Genomic DNA, 20,325 nt, shown 5'->3' with positions numbered 1-20,325 from the left:
CAATTCTGATTTGCTCCAATGAGCCCCAAATGGGTGTCGTCTTTCTTGCCTTACAGAGGCTGGGAGAAGATTGAGAAAGCTGGGAGACGTGTCTTTTAGGAGCTGTTGTTTTTGCATTGACAGCATGATTTTTTTATAAAGCATTAAGGAGTTAAATTCAGAGCATACAAACGCTGGAAGTCAGTTCTGGTGTATGATTTAACCTTTGCTTTCTCAACCATGCATAAAGACCTTGTGGACTAAAAGCCCTGGATCAAAATCCGCTCTGTGCTATTAGCGAGAGGGAACAACTTCATTGAGAGGGCACTAGTCTTTATTTTTGAAAAAGAGCCTTTAATGGCCATGCAGTTTTTTGTCCTAGTCTATGTGCTCCCACTCTTCACTGACTGTGTCCTATGCATAAAAGAAGCTGTTCATTGCAGCCAACTGAGCTTTGTTTTTGGTTGCAAAGTGCAAATAGGAAACATGTATGCCATTCAGAACTAGGAAATCATTTCAACTGCTTTGGGGTAAAAACCTTTAGGCTACTGTGCATGCTATTGGTACGATTATTTCTCTCATATTCAAAGGGAGGATGCATCAGAAATATAGTGTAATGGAAATTGTAACACGAATGATTACAGAGAGTGAAAACTCTTCTCCACAAGTTAATTGCAGAGACAGTGACAGCTGTAATAAAGTGTAGCAGGGGAAGGTTGTACCAATCATTTTTGTGACTGATTACTTGCATGGATTTATTTATTTTTTATAGTAGAATTCAATTTTAGGACATCTGTTATATCTGTATAGATATAAACTGACTGACAGACAAATAGCGAGATTACCGACCGATAGACGAATGATTAAAGATGAATAGTGTGGATCAGAATCAGGAGTGACAAGAGTGCACAGCGCCTGTGCAGAAGGCCAATCTAAGATTAATTAATTCCTGATTAGACTTTGATCAAACCCAATCAAATATGATCCCCTCATCACCCCACTTCACCTTGTTCAAAGTCAATTCTGATTCCTATCACATGAATTACAAGTGATCAACTGCGGTATTGGCATTTTAAAAATATAAGGCCGCCATGATTTAGTAATAATGAATACAAGACATCCCAATCATCTCCTGGGCTAGACTGTGAGCCCCATTAGAAGTGCTAAGTAGGCTAATAGAAATTTGGATTATCAACCAACACTAGCTGGTTTTACTTCACCTCTGGGCCTTTTTTCAACCTTATGAGCCTGCAGTAGCCACAATCTCCACTTGACTTTCTGCAAAAGCATTTTTCATATAATCAGCACACACTAGTGCAACGGTACAATGTCAATGGAGGGGAAGAGGGGGATGATGATGATGATGAAGGAAAGGGGACAATCAGATGAGCTCTGAAAAACAGAGGATGATCTAACATGGAGGTCAGTGGGATGTTGGAGGTAAGTGGGATGTTCATGGGTAGAATTGAATTTTATTTAGCAGTACATTTTCTTTATAACCTCAAAATGATCAAAAGAAGGCTAAATGTCCACTTCAAGTAATCAAATCATGAGATTTTAGTTGAAATAACTGCAGCATCCTCTTGATTACACAATAATAAAAAAAAAGTTTTTGAAAATACATAAAATCATCTGTCTTCGTTCTCCTGTACAAAATGATCTGATTAGCACACCCACATATGACACAGTCAGTCAATTTATCTTCATGCCTACGTATCGATCTATTGGCATATAGTGCAAATCAACACCTTGATTGCCCTTGTTAAGTTTGCTGGCTGTCCTTCAGCTGCACAGCTTGTACTGAGAGTTTGAAAATGCAGCGTAATGTACAGTAACTTCAAACATAAAAATATATGCGATGCAGGTGCATTCCAGCTGATGGGAATAGTGCCGACACAGCAAGCACAGAGATGAGTTTTCAACAAATCCAAACATTCTCACTATAACGACTTTATGGTCAATCAATTTCGGATGAATCAATGTGTTAAAAGGCATTCCTAAACTGTAACAAGAAAATGAACCGTGTTTTAGGCAGTGACGTAACAAGCCAACACCGGCCCCTATGCAGGATTATCAAGGCAGGCCCCCCTACTACAGCACGTGATGACGGCGCAATGTCCACAAGTAGGCTACCATCAATAGGACAGGATAGGATCATAGCGACACAGCATAAAAGAGATGAGATGACTGACAAAATCAGGAGTAGCCTACGCGCACCACCACAACAAAAAAACACTGGTGAATGCGCACCATAACACATGAAAAAACACACAAGGGCAGTCCCTCCAGGATTTCGCAGCCTTTTTTTGAGATTGTTGCGGCCCAAAATGCCTGATTTCACAAGAGCTTTTGTAAAAAAAAATCGCGATAAAAGTTGCAATGTCTTTTGGATGTTTGTTGCAATGACGTTGCAGAAGACAGTGAAAGTTGCAAAAAAAGTTCTTTAAAAATAAAAAGGAAACTTGTTTTGGGGGGGAGAATAATAATTATTACTATTAATTAATTACTCTGGGCTGAGCTTTCCTAGGAACCTTACCAAAAAGGCTCAGGATGCTGCAAATGTTGGTATAATATGAAAATGGATGGTGGATTTAAGACAAAAAATAATAATGTATTGAATTAATCAAATATGAACATATATGTCACTGAGCTGTCCTCAATTTAGGTCATCGTGTTGTCTCATCTGCTTTTTTTCCTGCACCGCTTACCCTGCTTACCGATAGTTACGCGTCTGGTTTTAGGTGAAAGCACATGCTGAGCATAACACAAAACACATATTCCCAAAAACCTTGAAAGGCGTAGGATTTGACATGCAGCAGATCTGACTGCATAATCCCACAATGAACGAAGGGAACATAAAACCCCATGAACTGAATTAAACCTACTGTGGGCATAGTTTGCCAAAAACACACAAAGCTTTTGGGTTTAAATAAGGTCTTCCACTTGAAATGCTGCGTTTGAGTTAGCCTTAAAACGATGAAGTGAAAAGCGATTCAGTTTTGGTTTTGAGGTAAGCTAAAGAAGCAAAACAAAAGTCTAAACTACTAAAATACAAGTGTGAGAATACAATGTTTTAACACAGAGAATGTACAGTTGGTCTATAAAAAAGTGAGAAAAACAAATCTAAAGAAATATTTTCGCCTTTATCCTCAGAAGCTTAAAGGTGCAGTGCTTTGCACACAGCAACAAGGCTGCTTTGCTACAATCAGGGGATTGTCCCTCTTTGACCATGCAAGGTAACAGCCTTAAAAAGCTGATGTTTTCATATTTTTAAATGACAAAGAGCAATTATGTAAATGCAATAAAAATATGCCAAAGTTTAGCAATTGGACTAGATCCGCCGTATCATACCAAAGAAGAAGCTGAGAGAACAGCTGTGAGAGCTAATCTAAAATAGCTTCTCACTCACCTTTTGGTTCAACAAATACACCCACGCTCCTCTTAATATATGAGGACATATAAAAGTCTGAGGGGTAACTACAGTGGTCACTTAAACCTGGGAGTTATTACTGAACACCAAGTAATGGTCTTTCAAATATTTAGATCTGAAAATTGACTCCTTTTGGATTTTGAGTGATTAATTATGCAAACATTTTTCTCAGTTAGAAGATGTTCTCGCTAATCTTTGTGTGAGGTTAAAATCAAATGATCAAATAGTTGCTTTTTTAAAAAGGAGACTTGTTTACAGATTCTCTGTGCAACAACTAATCAAGTCAGTGTTGAATTCACAAGTCTGAATTATTATAATAGAATTATTTAAATTGTACGCTTCGTTTCATATACAACTCAAAGTTTCAGTTCAAATACTGTAAGTCTGGACTGTATGCTGATCATTATTTAACAGTATGGACCCCTTCCGAATATATGACATGATGATGTGTTTCCTTATGTACTCAATTTCCCTGCACACAGTAGGTGTCAGTATGTCAGAGTGATAACCTCAATGTGATTCTGTGTAACTCAGTGAGCAAAATGTAGCACCAGCAGTGCAGTGGTTCAGTGTGCCTTCCCTGCGTGCTTTACTGGCAGAGTGGTGGAGGTTTGAAAGCCACGGGGGCAAACCAAGCAAAAAATATGGGCTTTTGGAACTGTAGCACTTTGAATTAGATTATCCACTGCCTCGCATATGTTGGATTGCGTGGTTTAAAAAGAATAAAATCACTAACCAATGAGTTTTAAGAAAGCTTGGTATTGTCTTCCATTAGGACAAACAGGGAATTACAGTAAACTGGCCTTTAAAGTGCCAGCTCAGGGACTGAGAAGGCCGATGTAACAGCTGTGTGGTTTATGGGTTTTGCTTTGAAATCAGATCAAGACGGATGCCTCCTTTGCATAATTCCTCAACGTCAGTTTGTCATCATCTCCATCAGCAGTATGTTTTAAAAGGACCTTTGTGATTAATACCGCATGCCAGCGCTGAAATTATGGATTCATTTCCTTCTTAATGGTGCTTGCAATATCTATCAAACAATGTTTTATGAAGCATTGGTATTTATACAGAAACACCTCCTGGAGTAGGTCTTTGTTTTAGTTGCTCTTAATACTCTGTTCTAAGAGGTTTGTTGTCTTAACATTCACTAATTACACAGAGTCTCTGCAAGAGCATCAGGCTGTATTTGTTAACCAAAAATATCCACAAGCAGGAAAACTGTCCATAGAAAACTGTTTTTCATGATACAGTACACACAAAAAATGGCTTGGGCTTGTCCATGATTCAGTCCATTTTAAATAAATGTGTCAGAGGCTATCGTTGTCTGCAAACTGAGTTCACATTTCACCACATTATTCTTGAACTTTTTGATTCCACTTATTGATACTCGGATGTTTAGGCCTATTAGGATTCTATGATGTCCTCTCCTTTGAAAACATCTTTTTTTGATGAAAGCATTGACAAGCCTTGAGTGCTGCACATAATGTTCCAACACTGAGTCGGGACACAATTAAAAGCCGTTTTGCACTCACTAAGCTTGGCAAGCTTGGTGAAAGCCTTTTCATATTCATTGTGTAAGTAATGCAAAATGTATTGTGCCATTTTACTCTCCATTAGGAAACTGATTCAACTGCTAATGGAATTGAAAGGGCATTTGCTTCAACTGGCTTGCCCTTCACCAATAGAAAAATTGCAGTATGTGTGCATCACAAGTATTCAATCAAAAAGATCACAGAACTCATAGAGGCCATAGCTTTTCTATTACAACTTATGGTTTTCATTTTTACAGAAAAATATTCATAATTATATTAAGAAATACAACACCTCCGCTCTGCGATGTTTGAATTTCAGAAAAGATAGTAAAACTAAAAGACAGACCTCTAGTAAAATCCCTGTTTGATTTTATAGAAATGAATAATGGATGAATTCCACGATAAAACATGCCATTTAGACCAGTAGGATGTTTATATATGTCAAATCAATAAATTAATTCTCATCAACGCCTGGCTTTGTATTCACCAGCACAGGTCTGGATGCTGGTTGAAGGTATGGCAATATTCTTTGGTAGAAAAAGAGACAGCAGCTTCTCATTGGGAAGCCCTGACGGTGGGATGGAATTCAGGACCATTTGAACAACCTTGCCCTTGGTGAGTTTTGGGGATTTACTCTGCAAGGAGAGTTGGCAATTTTCAGTGGCTTGGGGTTTTGAGAAGAAAAAAAAAGAAGCTGGGTGAATTCCATCATATTTCCTGCCAGAGTACCTTCATTGCTCTCACAGCCTTGCCCACTCTTCTCCTGACTTTCTATCTGATCAAAGACAGACATTTCTTTTAAGCTTTTTCTCTGCAGGGGAACCAGGATGTAACCAATATTTCAAGGATTACATAATCATTGCATTATAGAAAAACACATCAATCCATTTACACATACATAATGTGCTCCTACCCAGTCATATAGTGGGCATTCGTCAACTCACACTTGATGAAAATCCTAGACTGCCATTCATCTAAAATGTACAATTTGTATATAAATACACTTTGAAAGTTGAACCCACTGAAGATGCACTGTGAATAGAAGCAGATTCACATCACACTGTTAGTTCTCTCTCTCTCTCTCTCTCTCTCTCTCTCTCTCAGACATTGCTACAGATGGCAGATCATCATACAGATGATGACTGCTTAGCAGTTCTTTCTGACAGCTCTCCGATTACATAGCAATTACACTCCTTCTCAAAAGCTGCTTTGACAATTAGCCTGCTGACAAAACACTTTGTTGTATTTATTCATGTATGGACAGCTTTGGCTTGCTTGTTTGTCCAGAGATATTCTGTTCACACTTAGGTACAATGCTACTTTTTCTAATTTCGGCACAGGCAGCTTGGTTTCTACAGTTCAGTACTGACAATATAATCTGTATTTTCTTAAAACTGGCACAGTCCACAGTGAAGTGTGCCAGTCCCCACTTTACTGAAACACATTAATACTTGTTTTGTGTTGAACACAGCCATTACCTTCACCAACCAGTCACAAAAAGTTCATTTTCTATAATGCTCAGCAATTAGTGATTTTAAACATGCAATTAGTATATTAATTGTCATTGTTCAAAGTAGATTTTTCCCATTTAAAAGTGTCTTTTATTATGTTCTTGAATACATAATGACAACAAGTGGGTTTAACAGGAGTTTTTAAATGAAAACAGCTTTGTGCATCTGAAAAAATTTGATAAGAATGAACGACAATTGTACAGAGACGGCCTGCAAAACCAAAACAATGAGCTGAAAGATCTAAGAAGCTCAGTAGAGTTCAGGAGAACTGCAGCGACAGGTGACAACTCTCTGTGGGTTAATCACTACAAGTGACCCCTTTCACATTACAAATAGTACACCAGTTACATTTCTCATCCCCATTTTCCACTGGGCACGTCTTTGCTGCGTTGCGGCTGCATTCCGGTTTTGTTCTGTCCTCCGCTATACCACACTGGGAGCGTCTCAGAAGCGGTGCGTCTCAGAAGTTATTAGGGATCCAAGCCAGTGGCTGGGGGAACCGCGTTAGCAAAGTTACGCGGTTCACACAGCAGGGGTGTGGAACCTTATTGTAATCGCAAAGATTATTATTAGGGTTCCAAGCCCGAGGCTGTAGGAACCGCGGTAGCAAAGCTATGCGTTTCACACAGCAAGGCTGTGGAACCCTATTGTTTTTCTAGAGATTATAAGGGGTTTCCAATCGATAAGAACCGCCTGCAGCCTGCAGTCCCCATTGCACCACTCATGTTGGCAACAAATTATTGCCTGTTTGTTTGCAGCTTTGAAGTGATGTTACAATCGCAACAACAGCAGCAACCTGCTACTTCCTGTCACCGCATCATCCTTTTTGATCCAGGAAAAAAAGCAGTAGGCTACAATGTCCCAAAACTGTATAATATATAAACAAATCACCAACAAGGACATAGGATATGGAGACACTGGAGAGACATGCCCTCATCCAAATGTGTCTCTGCTCAGCACTTTGTTGTGAATCTGTTTTGAAAGGTTGTTTTGGCGTTCTTGCAAAAAGCAGCTGCCATTTTCAATCTTTCTTCTGTGCGTGTTTGTACTGAACTGGCCTTCATTCATGGATGGAACCAACATGAAACCTTGGTTTGGGTGGTTCCGTCCCCCTCAGGGATACTGTTGAACATTAAAAGATTTACAGCTATTTGTTTCCAACTGCAGTGACTAAAACAACAACAAAACACTGTTATTCAGTTTTTCTGAACTGTGACTCACTTCTCTGACTAAAGCAATATAGATTTGAATTAGTAATTGTGCAAGAAATGTTGCCTACATCATCTCAGAGGTCATAAAAATGTGACATGTGTTCTCGGGAGAACTATTCATGTGCCTCCCCATTCATTTACAGCTCGCTTCCCCAATCACTTGAGAAAATGGTTGCAGTAAAAAAACAAACCACTCATGGGTGTATAGCAGTCTTTTCCAATGGCTGCTATAATTGCATTTCCTGTGCAAATCGCTCAGTTTTTGGGAAACAAAGGAGATAGTACCAATCTATAAATGGGAAAGCCTATCTATTCCTGATTAATTGTTGGCATATTGTTCTCAACTGGATGCACTCCACTTGCACAGATGACTACTTTTCATCTCCATTGTGAGACCATTTGAGGAGAAGGAGATTTATACAGTGTATATCTGTCACACCACATTGGATAAACAAATAGCATAAACCTATATAATATTCTACAGAAGTTGATGTTTTCATACTCTGCTTTTGCACAAGGAAATGAAGTTTCAGCGGACTTATCTATTATCTAACCGTTAATACCCACAAGGCCCTATTATGATTAAAACTCTACATACTGTCAAGGGAGACTCAGACAATAATATTGTTTGATCACAAACAAACACAATGCCTTAAAAAGGAAAGAAAATTCAATAACATTGAAAAGATGCTGAATTGAAATTAAACATTGGTGTAGATCTGTTGGTTTGGTATAAAGAAAACTGTGAAGTTGACTGATAAAAATTCAACAAGGTGATCATGAGACAGATTTGTCTACCAGCAGAACGGTAGGCATAATTGCTCTATATATATATATATATATATATATATATATATATATATATATATATATATATATATACACACACTCACCTAAAGGATTATTAGGAACACCTGTACGATTCTCGTTAATGCAATTATCTAATCAACCAATCACATGGCAGCTGCTTCAATGCATTTACGGATGTCGTTCAGGTCTAGACAATCTCCTGAACTCCAAACGTAATGTCAGAATGGGAAAGAAAGGTGATCTAAGCAATTTTGAGCGTGGCATGGTTGTTGGTGCCAGACGGGCTGGTCTGAGTATTTCAAAATCTGCACAGTTACTGGGATTTTCACACACAACCATTTCTAGGGTTTACAAAGAATGGTCTGAAAAAGGTAAAAACATCCAGCATGCTGCAGTCCTGGGGGGCGAAAATGCCGTGTTGATCCTAGAGGTCAGAGGAGAATGGGCCGACTGATTCCAGCTGATAGAAGATCAACTTTGACTCAAATAACCACTCGTTACAACCGAGGTATGCAGCAAAGCATTTGTGAAGCCACAACACGAACAACTTTGAGGCGGATGGGCTACACCAGCAGAAGACCCCACCGGGTACCACTCATCTCCACTAAAAATAGGAAAATTAAGCTACAATTTGCACAAGCTCATCAAAATTGGACAGTTGAAGACTGTAAAAATGTTGCCTGGTCTGATGAGTCTCTATTTCTATTGAGACACTCAGATGGTAGAGTCAGAATTTGGCGTAAACAGAATGAGAACATGGATCCGTCATGCCTGGTTACCACTGGGTAGGCTGGTGGTGGTGGTGTACTGGTGTGGAGGATGTTTTCTTGGCACACTTAAGTTCCCTTAGTACCAATTGGGCATCGTTTAAATGCCACAGCCTACCTGAGCATTGTTCTGACCATGTCCATCCCTTTATGACCACCATGTACCCATCCTCTGATGGCTACTTCCAGCAGGATAATGCACCATGTTACAAAGCTCGAATCATTTCAAATTGGTTTCTTGAACATGGCAATGAGTTCACTGTACTAAAATGCCGCCACAGTCACCAGATCTCAACCCAATAGAACATCTTTGGGATGTGGTGGAACGGGAGCTTCGTGCCCTGGATGTGCATCCCACAAATTTCCATCAACTGCAAGATGCTATTCTATCAATATGGGCCAACATTTCTAAAGAATGCTTCCAGCACCTTGTTGAATCAATGCCACGAAGAATTAAGGCAGTTCTGAAGACGAAACAGGGTCAAACACGGTATTAGTAGGGTGTTCCTAATAATCCTTTCGTGAGTGTGTGTATATATATATATATATATATTAGGGCTGTCAAACGATAATTTTTTTTTGAAATCGAAAGCAATTTTTACCAGTGTATCTTGATTGGGAATCAAATGAATGCAAAGAAAGTTACTTTATGAACTTGATTTTAAGATTTGTAATTATTTATTTACTGTAAACATTCATTATTGCACAATTCCTCCAAGTACCTAACTAAAAAACTAAAAATCCCTATCCTTACTAGTCAATATAGTGTGCAGTAACTCCTAAATAATGTTGATTACTCACTGACGTCCAGTGATCACCGGTTAATGAGACAGCGTTTGCAGCACTTTGCAGCAGTTCCAGTTGGGCTGCTTTCTCCGTGTCGTACAGGCTGTGTATCCGTGAAAACTACTGTCCCCCTCGACGGCAACGAGACAGGTCAGAACATGCCAAACGTAGTAGGTCTTTAAGACCCGAGTCCTCTACGATGCTGACAGGTCTGCAGTTAGTTGCCACCCGTTTCGCAAGAGCTAGTAGTAGTCAGAGTAGTCATTTTTTTGGGGATTTGGTTTCATCCACAGGTCGGAAAGTAGCACTCTCCAAAATAATGCTTTGCCTGAGTGGGTAGCATGCTAGCAGGTAGCATCACGTTAACTGTACTACTATGCTTAGCTCGTAGGTGGTAGCTCAACGCGTTAACGCTGACAGCCCTAATATATATATATATATATATATATATATATATATATATATATATATATATTGATCATTGATTGATCTATTAACAGTCAAAACCCCCTACATATTAAGTTGAGACAATGGAAAGCAGCAGCTGGAACCAGTGAATGTTTAGAATTTTTTGCCTGAACAAATTACTCAAACGATTAATGGATTGCCGATCTTTTTTTTTTTTTATTAGGTGATTAATTGATTTTCTTTTGATTGACTAAGCTGTTACTGTAATCAACTTATCGTTTCAGGTCTGAAATAAATCTCGTTTTAAAATATCACTGTAGCATTTACCTCCAAAGACAATAAGATATACAGATAAACTGACTACTTACTTAACACTTTATAAACTGATTCAAAGGTCAGCATAGACACCATGTTATATTGCAAAACAAGCAGAATGTCTTACAGCTGATAAATACATGGTGAAGTACCTTATACTGTACACATTAGTTCCAGATTCATCATTTAGTATTGCAAGTCTCTTATATACAACTACAATGAACAAACAATACATGTTGGTGCCTCTATATCTCCTCCTAACCGACTCCTCCAAGCATTGCTACATACAGTTCTCTAAGCCAACATTTCTTGCAATCTCTGGTTCCAGAGCTGGAGTTACGCACACAGGCAGAAAATCCCTCTGCTTTCCAAAGAGCTTTCCTGAGGCCAAGGCTATGAATTGATACCCCACTGTTGCATTACTCTTGGCCACAGAGCAGAGCACGGGACGAGAATAATAATAGGAGGAATCACTGGTAATTCTTATACTGCTTACCAAATAGTGCATTATAGTGAGTCATCTGTCAATATCCCCAATGGGCGTAAATGATAACAATGTTGTGTTTGAATGTATGAATATACAGTCCATGCTCGTGTACACACACACACACACACACACACACACACACACACACACACACACACACACTTTAAAGCTCGCTGAGAAAAGCCTTCCAGCACTACTGATGTTATGGAATTTTCCGTCAGAACACCCTCTGCTTCTCTCGGAAAGAAGAACTAAGATGCAACCTGCGTACCCTCTGAGGCTTGGTGCATGCTCAATCAGCAATATGATATGGCCCACGGCTCTGTGCTGAGGTCACTGCTGGAGTCTTGAAGACTGATCATGCATGAGCTAGCAACACAGTGTTTCCCAACTAATGTGCCAAGCTAGCCATGCTGCTTCTACGGCTACTATTCAGCTGCATAGACTGAGCTCCACCCTGAGGAAACTTCCTCAAACTCTGTGTTCTGTGCATTGAAATGGAATGTGTAAAAGGCCACTGAAATTATAGGCACTTATAGGCAAGCTGTTTAATATTTTTACTTGTCAGAGAATTTTTGGTCATGCTGTGAAATATAGACACTGTTCTGTTCTGAGGACCATCAGCTCTAATCAAGATGATTTTATTTATTTGTACAACCTCGGTTGGAGACGAGGTCTCTCGAGTGGACAGGCATTACAGTTCATTAGTGAAACTAGCGTTTAAGTTGCCGTGCAGTCGTTCTTAAATTTAAACCGCATCCCCCTTCCATTTCAGAGTGGCTCTCACACATGTCTACAGCACGTTAATCAATGATAAAAGTAGTCAGGGAAGTCAGATGTACTGTCCTTCAAAATCTCTTTTAATGCTGCTGTGCTTGACAACAGAAGACAGCGCTACGTGCGTTCCAGTCTTCATTCACCTTAGAAAATACCACCCTAAGCCTCATCTGTCATGTATCGGTTGCAGCCTAACATTTCACTTTGTTTGGCAGACATTGATTTTTACCTCCAAGGTGTTGTCAAGGAGGCATCCAACTCATACATAGCTCCTATGCTGTCTCTCCAGAGGCTGCTTTAGAAGGGATTGCAGGAACACACACACAAAGGAAAAATCAGAGAAATAACTACATATGAAGGTAGCCTAAAATATTGCCAAATCTATTGAATAAGCACACTGGTGGGGATGAAATGTGTGGGTGATAAGCCGGGGCGTATCAAAGCAGCATATCTCAGTTCCTATTTTTGTTGCGTATTTAAAGGTATCTTTGTTTATGTACTGTAATAAGCTTGGCAGTATGTAATCCATATTCAAATATATATTGTAGATACACATAGTGATGTGACCTGATAGGACAAGGATCAGTGTGCATCAAAGATCAGTGTGCATCAAAGCATATCAGATATACAAGTGAGGATCTATTGTGGTTTTACAGGTGCTGTTCATGTTCTCTCAGCCAAGCCAAAACACTCTCAGGACACCAGACGTCAAAACACATGGTCACTAAAATGCCCTCTCATTCATCGGATTTATCCGATCCTCCATCCATATGTTAAAGGTATTTTCAACCTCAGCAAGTCAGATAACAATTTATCTACAACAGTCTTACCACACAACATCCACCCGCCCTCCACACACACCAACACACACACACACACACACACACACACACACACACACACACACACACACACACACACACACACACACACACACACACACACACACACACACACACACACTTTATATTCATTAAGTGTCAAAATGTTATAACAAATAGCTGGCTTAAAAGAGCAACAGTATATCTTATTTTGGAATTATTTGGCACCAAAGAGAAATGAGCTACGAAGTAGCCTTGAAGGTAAGATCCTTTCACAGTTTTATAATGACATAAACAGCAACACTAATTATAATAGAGTAGATGCACTTTGCACTCATGTTTATGTTTAGTTATAATGATTGGGCCAACATCATAAAATGCAGAAACCAAATAAGAATCACAAAATAATTAAAAGTACTGCTGCCACATATTGAGAGCTGAGAACAAGAAGTCGTTTTAACTAGTTTTTAATCAAGACAGAGTGTACAGCCAAGCTAGCAGTTCTGACACAGCATGCTGACATGTGTTAGTTAACTCAATACACAGAGTACAGCTGAGGCAGATGAGAATGTCATTTTACTCAAAACCACAAAACGAGCCACAACGCTAGCATGGCTAAAAAGGTATCTTGACCATCATAGACAGAGGTCAGACAAACAATCTGTGTAATCTGAAGTAATGACAAATATTTTCTGTAAAAACACTGCAGTAACTGTAGAAACTACAGCAAATTGTAAATTGTCTAATGTTTTAGTGCTACATTGATATGATGCTTTAAACAAGCCTTCCCTCTTTTGTCTCCCGGTTCAATTTGAGTTCATTTAAAAAAAAGAAAAAATCCAATTATATCCAAGTTTTAACGTGCTCACATTACCAGGTTAAGAAATGGACGATAACGCACATTTTACTTAATTTTGTACCTTTTGTTGAAAAAATAAGCCTAATGATGACAGTGACAGTATCTCTTTTTTCCAAACGGGCTCCATAGAAAGAGAAAGAGAGAGAATGGTTTGGCTGACCATCTCTCAGCCTGCTTACTTCTTGCTAAGACCAAGCATCATAAAACCTGCTGTGTTTTTAAAAGCGCATGATAAATATACTGAATTATGAATTTATGAAAATGAATCAGAACGGGACTGGCATATACATTAGAATTCCTCTACAAAGAAGGTGAAAAGTTCAACAGCTAAATCTTTTTACTGTGCAACACACTGAATTGTAACGTACTTATTGTGACTCACTCTGGAGGAACATCAACTAAATGTTTGATTTGCAAAATGTATTTTTTACTGCAGCTAATAGCATAAGCAACAAAAAAAATATCATTCATGCTAATGGTTGCAAATGCAATCATTGCTATGTAATGGCTTTGATGAGTATATGTATAGTAGCCTAATAAACCTGATGAGGAAAACTTAGTCTCCATAATGGAAATGAATCTGCATCTAGCATCTTCCGCTTCAGCATATCAAATTAAATTGTTGTTTTTTTGTTCTCAACAACTCCACAGATATATTTAGATACATTTACATGGATAAATTAGCTCAGGTAAATGTATGTTTGCGCCTGTGACATTAGAATGTGTGAGGAGGCAAGGGAACAGGTAGCAGCCATGTGTTGACAGCATCCATTATACTTCTCTGTGCACATTCTCTATTTAGTCTTTTCATATGAGCCAACAGGGCTGAGCATATCTGCAGTTTAGTTGCTGTACGCGTAAACTATGCAATTTGTGTTCCACAGCAGGCATCAATTAGCACCTCCCTCACGCCTCTACATCTGAACTGCATCAAACTTGGTTCTTTGCTTCTTGGAACATGATGTGAATCCGTCATGACTCGACTGAAAGGAAGGAAATGTTAAACACTGAGCAGCTTGCTTAGTGCTCACCTTGGGCTTTCAAATTAATAATAATTATGAGACATTGTGCTTTATGATTACAGATTGAAGTGGTATTCATCACTGTTGGTCCATTATGTGACAAAAGGTACAGTAAGATGGAAAAGAAGAAATATATATTTTATCTGGGGTGCACCTGGAGCAGCTGTGTAAAGCAAGGCCTTATTTGCAAAGTTTCACAATATGAATGGATTATCCCTGAACCTCTGCATTTTTTAAACAAATTCACAAAGGATAATGAAATTAGCTGCAATCACAGATGCCCCAGATACAGCTGCACAAAGGTTAAGGCTGCACATTTAATCACAATTGTATCAAAATCACAATATGGACTAGTGCAATATCCAAATCGCAGGGGGGGGCGCAATATTTGTTAATGGCAAAATATGTTTCAAACCATTGTGAATTAAGTATTGTGGTGGTGCAGAGATGTCTACAAACCGTATCCTACATACTAAAGAAAAACATCTTTGTTTGGTACAGATCCTCGCAAAAATCACACTATAATCATTTTAATTTCTTTCAATGTTAATAATTTTCAATGAAAATGAGAATGATACAAAAACGATCATTCCCTCCAATATCGTGAATCATATCATAATCGCAATATCAGTCAAAATAATCGCAATTAGATATTTTCCTCATATCGTTCAGCCCTAACAAAGGTCATGTTTCATTATTTATTCCAGCACTCTTTGCACTATTGTTTAAATCTTGTATTAACAGTCTAACTTAGAGACTTAAGTCTGACTTGTATATAGACACTGTATATATGGACATCATACGTTTATGCATGTTGTTTGTTATATGTCATGTAGTTCGCAGCGTTGTTCTTGTTTTAGGTCTATTTCTATCTTTCCTGGAAAGTGTTTTTGAACTGTGTTCAAGAACATCAAGAGCAACCTAAAACTGGAGTCAATTTGTACACACACTTGGCCAAAAAAGCTAATTCTGAAATGTAACTGCTGAGTCTGAGAGTTTACTTCACATTTTATTATACCAGGTACGTCTATCTTTACCAAATAATTATGTAAACTGAACATTACATTTTGCAAGTAACACAAAGACACATGATAAAAACCAAACAAATCGCAGGATCCTATGGTTTAAAGGTAAAAAAGAAAAATGAGCTAATGACCTATGTGTTGTGACGACTCCTGCCCTTTTTTGTCTGCCTTTTTTCAGATGTCTGATGGCAGGGGATTGTTAGTGCCAACTGGGAGCACCTGGGCCGCTGTTCCCAGTCTATAAAGCGGTCTCTCTCTCTCTCTCTCTCTCTCTCTCTCTCTCCCTCCCTCTCCCTCTCCCTCCCTTTCTGTTGTGGCCCCTGCTGCAGCTCTCCTTTCCTACAGGCACTGGCTTGTTTGGTTTAGTCGGTTGTCTGAAGTGTAACCTTATGACTTGTTTTGCAGCTTACAACACCCCACATACACATTTATACGACTGGCTATACTGACATCCACACCCCACATCTTAATCCTGAATTGGCAGCAGGGCTGTGTACCAAATTCTATACTTTTTAGGCACCGACCGAATTGCCTCTACATCAGGGGTCTTCAACCTTTTTTTTAGGCCAAGGACCCCTTGGCTGAAAGAAAGATGGAGCAGGGACCCCCTACTACCCAATTTCAACACCTAAGGAGTAAATCTCATCAGCATCAGTGAGCCAATAGGCATGCAGCATGCTTCTACCAAGCTCTAATAATGTTTGTGATTGGCTGTCTACACGTGTTACACATCGTAGAGGCACGCAGGAAAAACCACGTTACGCACAGAGATAGGGCTCACGTAGTTTAGGAACCAGTATGGAAGTCTAGGTATTGGTATTGGTATTGGTATCTGTATCGAAAATATTTCATACCCAGCCCTTATTGGCAGATTAATTTGGTTTAATAAATATGTTTTGTAAAACTTTATCATGGTGTGTCTCCTGTTTATTGCGGCCTAAGAGCCTGATCAGAACAGTGTATGCTGTGTCAAAGCGCAGGTAAGCAGGATTTAAGTCCTATCCCTGAAATACCATCAGTGTTAACCATGACAAAGATCATTCCCCAATGTTAACCATGACAAAGATTTTTCCATCACTTATTTACTACCAAGTAGTTTCAATTGTCTTGTCTTAAACTTTTCAAAATGAGGGCTGATGATCAAAAATACTCATTTGCTTTTGAAGACCCTTACAAGCAGTTAATTGTTGGACATTTTTGAAATTGGTCATTATGAAAAAACTGTTTTGCCGTATTTTGTTTGAAAGAGCAGCTTGATACAGTTGTCAAACTGTGCCAGTTTTTCCTCTCTGCAACGCACGCAGCAGAACAGAACGTGCATGACTGTGAAACGTCTCTGTGGTGGAAGACACTGATCGTCCTTCAGCTTGGGCCTAATCATGTTTGCTTTGCCCCAATTAGATAAGGGAGGTGCGTCGTCAACACACAAGCTTTCTCATGTCTTCTCTGATGGTCCCTGTGCTTTTCCTCCTGCACACCAAATGGCAGCAGTAGGAGGCAAAGGATGGTTCACGTTCACACCCAGCTAAGTCATTTCACACTGGAATACATCCATCAGAATTAGGATCATAAAAAGCCAAGACGAGACTGACAATGGAAACTGAGAAGTGAAATCTGAGAGAAAAGGCGGCAGTGGACAGTACATGGCTTTGTGAAACCATAAGTTGTCAGTTTATAAAAGGCAGCAGCTGGTTAAGTTTCCTGGCTAGGATTAATATTGTATGACCACACTGTGTATTATTTACTCTTGACCAGATTATACGACGCAAGGCGTATTGATACAGCAGCAAACCCACAGTTGGCACCACAGTCTGCAGTCACACTTGTTCCCAGTGTCATATTTCAGCCATAATGAACAATGGACTGTCACTATTTGCATAAGGCTTTCCTTGTGTGTATTGATAGTATCTTTTTTCTTGGCCCCTGGAGTTCCCATCCCAGTATATGAGGCCTGATAATGACATGATACATCACTAAGACAATGTGTGCTTGAATAATTGAAAAAAGAATCTCAAGCAATGCTGAATTTTAGAGAGGCCCAGCATCAGAAGCGATAACAAATCTGGACTAACATGCAACACAGACAGTCAATAGATACACTTCACAGCCAATCTTTGATGCTGGACACAATCTGATACCACAGCTAATCACTCAACAGTATCCTTTCTCCCTGTCAACGCTACAATTATATTGAGATTGGATGTTTAACATTGAATTTATTTTTATCAGATAAAACAATCATCCAACATGAGTAAGATATGCTCTGCTGGCTCTAAAACCTCTACATGCTGTGGGCGCTGGGCAAATAACAAACGACAATGAATTTTGACCTCATCCTGATGTTTATTCAAGACACGGTCAATAATGTAATCCCTATGATTTAGTTAGAAATCACATCTGCCACATTCAGGTGAAGGCCACTTTGTCTCTTACATATTCATAGGCAGCAATATTGACTAAATGTCTTGTCTGGCTAAATATACAATGGGAAGTGTGAAACTAAAGGATCAGTTGGTGTGAATATAAGCAGAAGAGAAATGCATACAGGAGATTCTGGGATTAGCTCTGAAAGCTAGTATGCTAACGCAGTCTCTTCACTCAGGTGTGGACACTGACTGACACCAAAGACTTACTGTAGCAGACGTTTGGCAGACAAGCTAACAGCGGTGTACAACTTCCTGAGGCGTAAGGAGTTAGAAAGACTTTGAAGCATCTCTCGTCGTTAGTAGCTAGCGGTCAAAAACTTGTCTCTGCTCTCTTCCTGCTGTAAATCATACCTGTAGCAAGCCAACCTGCGGCTACTGTAGCACTCGGCAAAAAGAGCTCAATAACTGCAGGAACAGAACTACATGTTTACTGAGAATCTTTGTGTTCCCAGAGTGACAATAGAATCTCATTGTCAGGTGTTTAGTCAGATAAGGTCGCACACCCGAAGGGATTAGCGTCTGCTTTTCATCAATGTAATGCTTTAAAAACAGGTTTAGCAAACGTGCGGTGGATCAACCAATTTAAATGCTAAACCTCTTTCTCTCTCACAAGATTGGGGCCGAGGGCTAAACACATTCAGATAAACAAATCAACCTAGCTGTAAGGACTTGGAGCGAGGGAAAACAAATGAATGACCCTTGCAGCTTTATTTGTACAGGGAGTACAGGGGAAATGGTGATACAGCTTGGAAAGTGTTAAGGTGAGAGGCCTTGTTTGGCGTGATAATACTTCCAGTGTCAAGTTCCTCTGTTAGAAAGAGCCTTCCTGAGGCACTGTATTCAACGCTAAATATGCAAACAGGGCTTCAGGAGTTTGAGATAACAGCGGGAGGAGGTGATTCAGAAATGTCACTGCTTCTGGTTTAACATAACACAGTTGTAGCCACTTGTATGTACAGTAACAATATGCACCGCCACTGCTCATATGCTACCCACAGCAGTAGTTGAATTAGAAGCTGGCTGGATCATGCTGGGAAGTGACATTACTCTTTGAGAGCAGCATAATGATCACTATCAATCTCTTCATTGTCGAGTCACATTAGTGAAATATCAGGGAGGAGTACTGGAAAGGGAAAGAAGACCGCCGAGAGACATCCTCCACCATGGCAGCATGGCAGTGCATTAATCACAGTGGTGGGACCTTCTGTGTCCAGGCTGAAAACTGTCAGGGCAAACACTTCATCCGATAGAGATGCTACTGTTATGCCGGGAGAAAATTCCTTGCTGGTGTCGCCCCACATTGGCAAACAGTGCAAGCTCTCTTTGTGCAACACATAACTGTCACAGCTTTCTCATTTCAGATTCACATTTTCCTCTCAGGCCATTTCAAACGTCGCTGCTGATATCTTTAGTCATCTTTTTTCTTTTTTTACAAATACGGAGGCAGGCAAGGAGGCAAAACTGTCATTATTTCATAATCAGCCAGGCTCAACAAAGATCTCCTGCTGCAGATATTCAACTCAGTCATTCTGAATGTAATAACAAGCAGCAAAGATGCTGTATTTAAAACTATAATACCACATCTGACATGCACCATGAAACAACTGCATGAGCGCTTTATGACTTTCAAAGCCCATAGAGAGAGCAATCCTGGAGAACTTGCAACGATTCCATCCATTAACTCCATCAATCTGAGTTTGCTCCATCAGTTTGAGTTAGTGTTGACTGTCTCAGCAGTCTCTGGCAGAGAGCTGCTACAAGTGCCCTCGCTAGGAGAAAGATTTTTGGAAGTTACATTTCTCTTTTTTTTGTCTTTCCGTCTAGTGTAGCAGCACACATGTCATAGTCAAGTGGTTTATGAATCCACCCGTTCCCAGACTCCGCTACTGCCATCTAAATAATGAATACTCTGCCACTTGCAGTAATCCTCCAGCAGCCATCCGCAGAAATAGAACAAAGTCAGACAGAGCGCTAGTTCTCTCCCCCTCACTTTTCAAAACAAATAATGCTGATTCCTGAAAAACCCACTCAAATTGCTGCCACTCCAATTATACTACATGTTAATGATGTGCAGCACTCACTTTTGCAAACAAAAATGTAGTGGACTGTTGGATTACTGCAGTGATTCAACATTCTTGGTTACATCTAGGTCGTGCCTT

The 20,325-nt window shown here is 39.5% G+C and overlaps 1 protein-coding gene across 6 annotated transcripts in view; it reads right to left on the bottom strand.

Annotated features, from left to right (window-relative positions):
• si:dkey-237h12.3 (teneurin-3) overlaps positions 1–20,325 on the bottom strand; it is a 159,170-nt gene that overhangs the window by 86,200 nt on the left and 52,645 nt on the right. The window lies entirely within an intron of this gene.

Source organism: Sander lucioperca, chromosome 1 (assembly GCF_008315115.2).
Source record: "Sander lucioperca isolate FBNREF2018 chromosome 1, SLUC_FBN_1.2, whole genome shotgun sequence".
Lineage (NCBI taxonomy): Eukaryota > Metazoa > Chordata > Actinopteri > Perciformes > Percidae > Sander > Sander lucioperca.
The sequence above is the reverse complement of the archived record's forward strand: the minus strand, read 5'-3'. Positions and strand labels throughout refer to the sequence as shown.